General features: G+C 52.3%; 1 protein-coding gene across 2 annotated transcripts in view; it reads right to left on the bottom strand.

Annotated features, from left to right (window-relative positions):
• The window catches only part of Arntl (aryl hydrocarbon receptor nuclear translocator like), a 105905-nt gene extending 99795 nt beyond the window's left edge, over window positions 1-6110 (bottom strand). For both annotated transcript variants that reach the window (XM_028875866.2, XM_028875865.2), the window contains exon 1: window positions 5936-6110. The gene's annotated coding sequence lies outside the window, so the exon portion shown is untranslated. The remainder of the gene's footprint in view (window positions 1-5935) is intronic.
• Window positions 6111-6357: the final 247 nt, after the last annotated feature.

Here is a 6357-nt window from a genome sequence, read left to right on the forward strand (position 1 = left end):
AAGACTGGACACAGGGCAGTTGTTCTTAGAAGGCCCTGCCTGGTCATTCTGCATGGAGAAAACCCAAAGGAGTACAGAGTAGAGCAGAGGAGTGGAAACAGGCGGTACTGATGGTCTAAGTGAGAAGGAGTAAGCAGCTTAGCCATGAGGGAGACAAAAGTCACCAAGTCGTCACTGCATCTCCTCTCTCAAAAGGCCACTTCCAGCCTGTCTCACAGATGCAGGCCATTCCCACTCAGCCTGCTTCAGATGCCCAGCAAGGACAGCAGAGTTCAAAGGGAGGTACTGAGGGCAGAGCATCACTTTTCACATTTGTCAATCTGAGGTTAATTCTGTTCCAAGGAGCCAGTGATTATTACTTTTGGGGGCTATAGAGCTGAACATTATATAATCCATTTTTATGTAACAGGTTCTTCACATAAAACATTGTTCCCTTTGCTATCTAAATGTATTCAGAGGGAACGATTGGCATTAAAAACATACATCTCCACCAAGGCTGGGGTACAGCGATGGCTTGGGGAGGGTGTGTCTTTGGGATGAGGAGGACAAAGCTGAGAGACGTCTCTCCCTGGGGAGAGCTCCTGGATGTCTCTGTCAGGACCAGTGTTAGTGGTCTCTTCAGGATCCCCCAGGGGATCCTGGGGAGGAAGAGGTTGAGCATCAGGGGCTTGCATGAATGCCCCAGAAAGACAGGAGAAAGCAAGAGATAGCAAAGAGACATCACAGGATGTAGGAGGAAACTCACAAGCCCTTGTAACTGATACTAGGGTAGTATCCAAATGTGTGGCCTCTTGTACCATGGCAAGGACATCAGCACTGCTAGAAGGATGGTGCACATCATGCTTGTCATGTGAGACTGGTCCCCAATCTCTGCAAGCCTAGAGGGCTCCTAGCATGATGTCTGGCACACAGGATCTAACACCCTGTCCCTCCTAGCAGGCTCCGGAGTCTATCAGATAGGTAAACCCTTAGCAACTGGGTAACCTTGGGCAGTTTACAAAGCCACCTCATCTGTAAAGAAGGACAGTGGTGTGACCTCACAAGAGAATGACAAAGACTACATGAAATGGATAAGCCTAAGGTAAGCGACATATTTGCTGGCACACAGAAAATGCCCAATAAATTGTAACTACTACTGCCATAATTATTTATTCCTCTTTTTCAGTTGAAGCCAATCAGACTCAAACTCACTAATTTGTCCAGGTCACACAACTGAAGCAGTAGTGAAAGGGATAAATACATACAAACGTTTGACTCAGTCTATGTCCAAAACAATATCAACCAGAGTATTAAATCAGACAGACCCTTCTTTACTGGGCAAACACGCTGGACAAACAGGAGTTTACAGAACTCAAAGGACAGCATGTACTCAAGTAAAAATCATTTGTCATTATAGTCCCACACTCAACATTCGCCCATTCCAGCGCTTAGCATTCCCCTGAAGCCAGTACTGAGGACATGTCATCTCCCTCCCAACTCAAACTCTCCTTCCCAGGACCTCTCTGCAGTAAGTGTGCATCCCTCCTTCTCCAGTCTCCAACTGGGATGGGCACCAGACAAATACAAATAGGCCTCTTGTGCCTATTATTTGGGAGGAACCAAAATGAACTCTCCCCCAAGTGCTCAGTCTGGACAAACAGGCCAGAGTCCCAGGGACAGTCCAACATGATACAGGACACAGTAGACCCTCCAGGAATTAGAAAAGGGTCAAGGGCTGGGGACACTGCTGCCAAGTGTGGGCAAAGTCAAGACAAAGGTGGTTCCTAAAGGTCCAAGTGCCTGAGCTGGAACAGAAGGGAGGGGATATGTGAAGACTGGGAGGTTGGGAGGACCCGGCCTAGAGCTGGTGCATGGGATGGTCCACCCCTCAGCTTGGTTGGACAGTCCTGTGTACACAAGTGCAGGCCAGCATGTAGGCTGGATGTGGAGAGTCCCCCACGGCAGAGTGAGGAGCTGGCAGAGCAACGGAGAGCAACACCACTGAGTCACGGCAAAATGTGATAAAGACCTTGACCCACATGTTCCATATCTTAACTCATTTAGCCCACACTGCAACTCTGGGAACTAAGGGGAGATCCTATCAGGAGGATGCCAAGATACAAAGAAAAAGCAAGCCAGCCATCAGCTAGGAAGGTCGAAAGCAAAAGCTGGGATAGGAAAGAGCTGAGGCTCTACACTATCTAACAAAAACTGCCTGGCTGGACAACTGGGGAAGCAGGACATGAAGGGTTCTAGGCTCCTGGGTGGTGTGCTGATGCAGGGGAGTGGGGCTTGAAGACGGTGTGCAAGCCTGTAACCACCAGGGCCACCAGAGCTAGCTACAGGACACTACTGGACCTGCCAGAGCTACAGCAGAGGAGGCAGGGCACAACTAGATATGGGACTCCAGGTGAGGTGGGGGCCAGGTGGGCAGCAGAAGATGGACGCTGATCTTTGGCAGAAGCAGAAAAAGAATCAAGAAAGCAGCATGGCCTAAAGGAAGGAGGAGGAGTGACTTCCGGAGAAGACAAGTGAGCTAGATCAAGCTGCAAGGGGACCAAAACAAATTGGATTTCAACGAAAAGATTTAGAAATCATACAGAGTATAAAGAAGAAAAGTAGGGGGGAAAGCCAGAGCAGGAGAATGTTCAGCTCTGGGGCAGTCGGGCACCTATCAGTGAGACATCCAGACTCAGGGGCACCTAGTATGGACACATGGAAACTCACAACAGGCTCACAGTAGGTCTGTTTCTTCCTATTCCTAAATCAAGACAAAGGTTCTTCTGACACTGGTGGGGAGTCCGAGGACAAATAGTACAGAGGACATTCTGGTGACAGGAGCCTGGCAGAGGTGGGAGGGAGTGGCAGCTGGCACTGAGGAAAGGCTTCCTGTGTGCTAGGCAGTTGACATGCATCATGTCCTGTCAACCTCACACAGACTCCAAGAGGCAGGCGTTGCCACTGCACCCGAGGAGCAGCACTGAGGTCAAAGAAGTCAGACACTTCTCCAAAGCCACACACCTCCAACCCAAGTGCCAGCTCCTTCTGACGCCAGGACCCAGGGGCTCCTGTGCATCTGAGCTCAGTGGGAGGAGGAATGTTTTCTCCCAACTGAGAAGAGGGGAGGGGGCAACAGGGGAACGGAACGGGTGTTCTGAAAAGGAAAACAAACGATGCTGAGGAGCTTAAGTCAGAGCAGGTGGAGGGGAGGAGAAAAGTTCATTTAAAAGGATACTTAGGGTCAATCTGAGCCTTGTGATAAAGTGGCCATGACAGAGAAGACCGACCGGCAGAGGAAGGCAGGCTTGTGTCCCTGAGCTCCTCATTCAACCTCCAAGTCTAGAAAAGATTTTGTCTTTTCTAATTTCCCCTGCAAATGCCTACCTCAGTCAGCATAACACCGAGGTCACTGCAACTCCAGTGCTGGGAGTAGTACGGTAAAATAACAGAAAGAAAAAAGCTCGTGGATAGAAGACAGGCTGCCCACCAAAGGTAGATAAAATCATGCATTTTTGCATGCTCATATGCAGTACTGTTAATGCATTCATGTCTTTCCGTGCACTTATCCATTTTCGGGTCTAAGAATCTCAGCGAGGCTGGTGAGGGGAAGGAATAGATCTGAAAATATGGCCACTTCCTTTTCCTGCCCTGTGGCATGTAAACCTCTTCTGCAAATTGCAGGTACGGGTGAATCGTCATCAATTATAAATCTTTTGAAATGGATCCTCTTAAACACCATCTGTTGATCTGCTTAACTTTCTCATGAAAACAGGACTTTGGCTCAAATGATCGGGCAGCTCCGGGAGGTAAATACCTACCCTAATTCAAATCTATTAAATATTTAGAGGCATGTGGAACTGAAGAGTGGTAGCAACCTTTGACATCCCTTAATTCAACTGTCTGAGACTTTCCATCTGAGGCAAACATAACCCAGAAAGGCGCAGTAACTTGCTCCAAGTGGCACAGCCAGCAGAGTCCCAGCCTGGGCTAGAACCTAGCTACATGCCTTCTAACCCAGGTCTCTGCTCTTCCACACCTTATCGGAGCCTCTCCCATTTTAAACAGCAGAGATTGGAACAAAGTACAAATTTAACTGCTGTTTTAACATTATCATTATTCATTGGCAACATCTAAGATAGAACCAAATTGTCGCTACCGATCCAGCTTCCGTTGATACACCCAATTTCAAATCTGCCTGGGAAAATTTCTAACCCTTCTAAATATGTTCAACAAACCATCTTAAAGATTTAGTAATAATGTGAACCCAGAAACAAAACAGAATCTGAAAGATTAAATTTTGTATTTAAAAAATATTTATTTTTGGAACTTCCCTGGTATGGAAATCCAGTTTAACAGCAGTGATTTTTCCCCTTTCTTGCAAGCACAGGGAGCCTGAGATTATTCAAAACTGCTCAGGAGCAGCAACGATTATTTTAAGCTCATGATTCAACTGGTACATTAATTAGAAAATCCACCAACCCAAATTGACAGATCCTGGTATCAATGGGAACTTAAGAATAAAAATAATAGTTGTTAAGTAAAAATAGATTGAAAGGGGGCACGGCAGCAAATGTCAGAAGGACAAATGATAAGCAAGGGTTGTGCAAAAAAGGGGGGGCATTTAATGATCCATTTTCCTGGACAAAAAACAAAACAAAACAAACAAAAAAGAAAACACGCAGATCATGGCAATACCGGTACCGTCAAAAAGTAGTTGCTTGTGAATACAGAATCTGATTTTTGGAAGCTAGGTGAGAAAACTTGACTAATAATTTCTTGCTGAAAAGTAACAACTTAAGACAAGAAAAGAGCCCGACCGCAAGGGCCAAAGAGCCAAAGCTAGGCTAGGTGAGGGCGGAAGGACTGGAGAAGATGCTGGGGGAACAGGTAAGGGGTGATCATGTCAGCTCAGCCAGCACAAACTTGACAACAGACGCCCGTGTCCAACGCAGCCCTTCCTTCCCCGGCACCGATGCGACCTGCTCTGCGACCCCCGGGGGTGGCTGCCATGTGGCCCCAAGTCTGCGTAAAATTCTACCTTTCGCTTCTCCCAGCAAACCCGAGCTTCCCAAGCTGTCAACGCCGGGGCAATCTCCAGTGGAAACCTTTCTCTTCCCCTATTACCTGCCAAACCCGCATGTAAGGGCAGCCTCGCTGCACCCTCCGCAGGTTTCCCGGACACCCACCCGGGCGCAGGGCACCGTCCCCACGCCATCGGGCACCTGCTCGCAGACCCAAAAGGGAAGATCCATCTTCCAGGGCCACCCAGGTACTGAACGGCGCAGGACCGACGGCTGTCCACACACTGGAGCGGGCCTGGTCCGTGCCCGCCAGGGCATAACCGGGGTCCGCGCCAGCCCCACAACCGGCCAAAGGGACGGGCGGACGCGAACGCCCCGACTCGACGGAGACGCCCTCCCCGCCCCCACCCAGCTCCCGGGAGGGAAGTGCCGAGGGGTTGGCTGGGCAGGCACTGCATAGCATCGTTCTGCCCGCGTCCTAGCCATCCCTTCAGGGACCCAGAAGCTCCCGGGGACGCATCCCGGAGCTCGTTCCGGGCTCGGGTCATCGCCACAGCCCGGCATGGCTGTCTCTTTAAGAGGCCGCCGGCCGCCCCCTCCGGGGCCAGGTGGTGATGCCCGAGCGGGGAAGGTGGGCGCGCCCACCGACTGCGTCCCGGGCTCCCCCAGCTCTCCCCCGCCCGCCGCGCAGCCCAGGCAGGAGAGATGGGGGTGAGCGGGCGCGGCGCCTTTAAGGGGCGCAGCCTCCCCGCGGCCGGGTGGGGGCTGGGAGTCGCACGGGCCCTTTAAGGCCGGCAGCGGGCACGTCGGGCAGGGCTCCAGGCTGCCGGGCTGCGCCGCGGGCGGGGGCGGGGGCGGCGCGCCGGCCCGGGAGCTCGCGACCCCCGACGGGACGCCCCGGGACGGCCGCAGCCCGCAGCCGTGCGGACACTCACCGTGGCTCGCCGCGAGCGCCCGCGCCCGCACCCGCACTCGGATCCCGCGGCGGTGGCGGCGGCAAGTCCGGCGCGGGTAAACAGGCACCTCCGTCCCTGACCTACTTTCTGCCTTCCCTAAATGTCGCACCACTAACCTACTTTCCGACCAATCCGCTCCCCGCCGGCCCAGGCCCGGCCCCCGCCCACCAATCGCTGTGCCCAACCCCCCTTCCCCGCCCACCAATGGAGGAGCCGCGGAGCCCGGATACCTGCCTCTTCCCGCCAGCCAATCAGAGCGCGCGAACGGAGCGGTCTTGGCGGCCAATCCGGACCAATCAGCGTTCGGCTCCATGTCGCGCTAGCCAATCGTTTGGCCGATAGAGAAGCCACTGACCAATGACAAGGCGGCAGGGCTGGTTTACCTGCTACTTTCCCTTCAC

This window comes from Peromyscus leucopus, chromosome 1 (assembly GCF_004664715.2).
Source record: "Peromyscus leucopus breed LL Stock chromosome 1, UCI_PerLeu_2.1, whole genome shotgun sequence".
Classification (NCBI taxonomy): Eukaryota; Metazoa; Chordata; class Mammalia; order Rodentia; family Cricetidae; genus Peromyscus; species Peromyscus leucopus.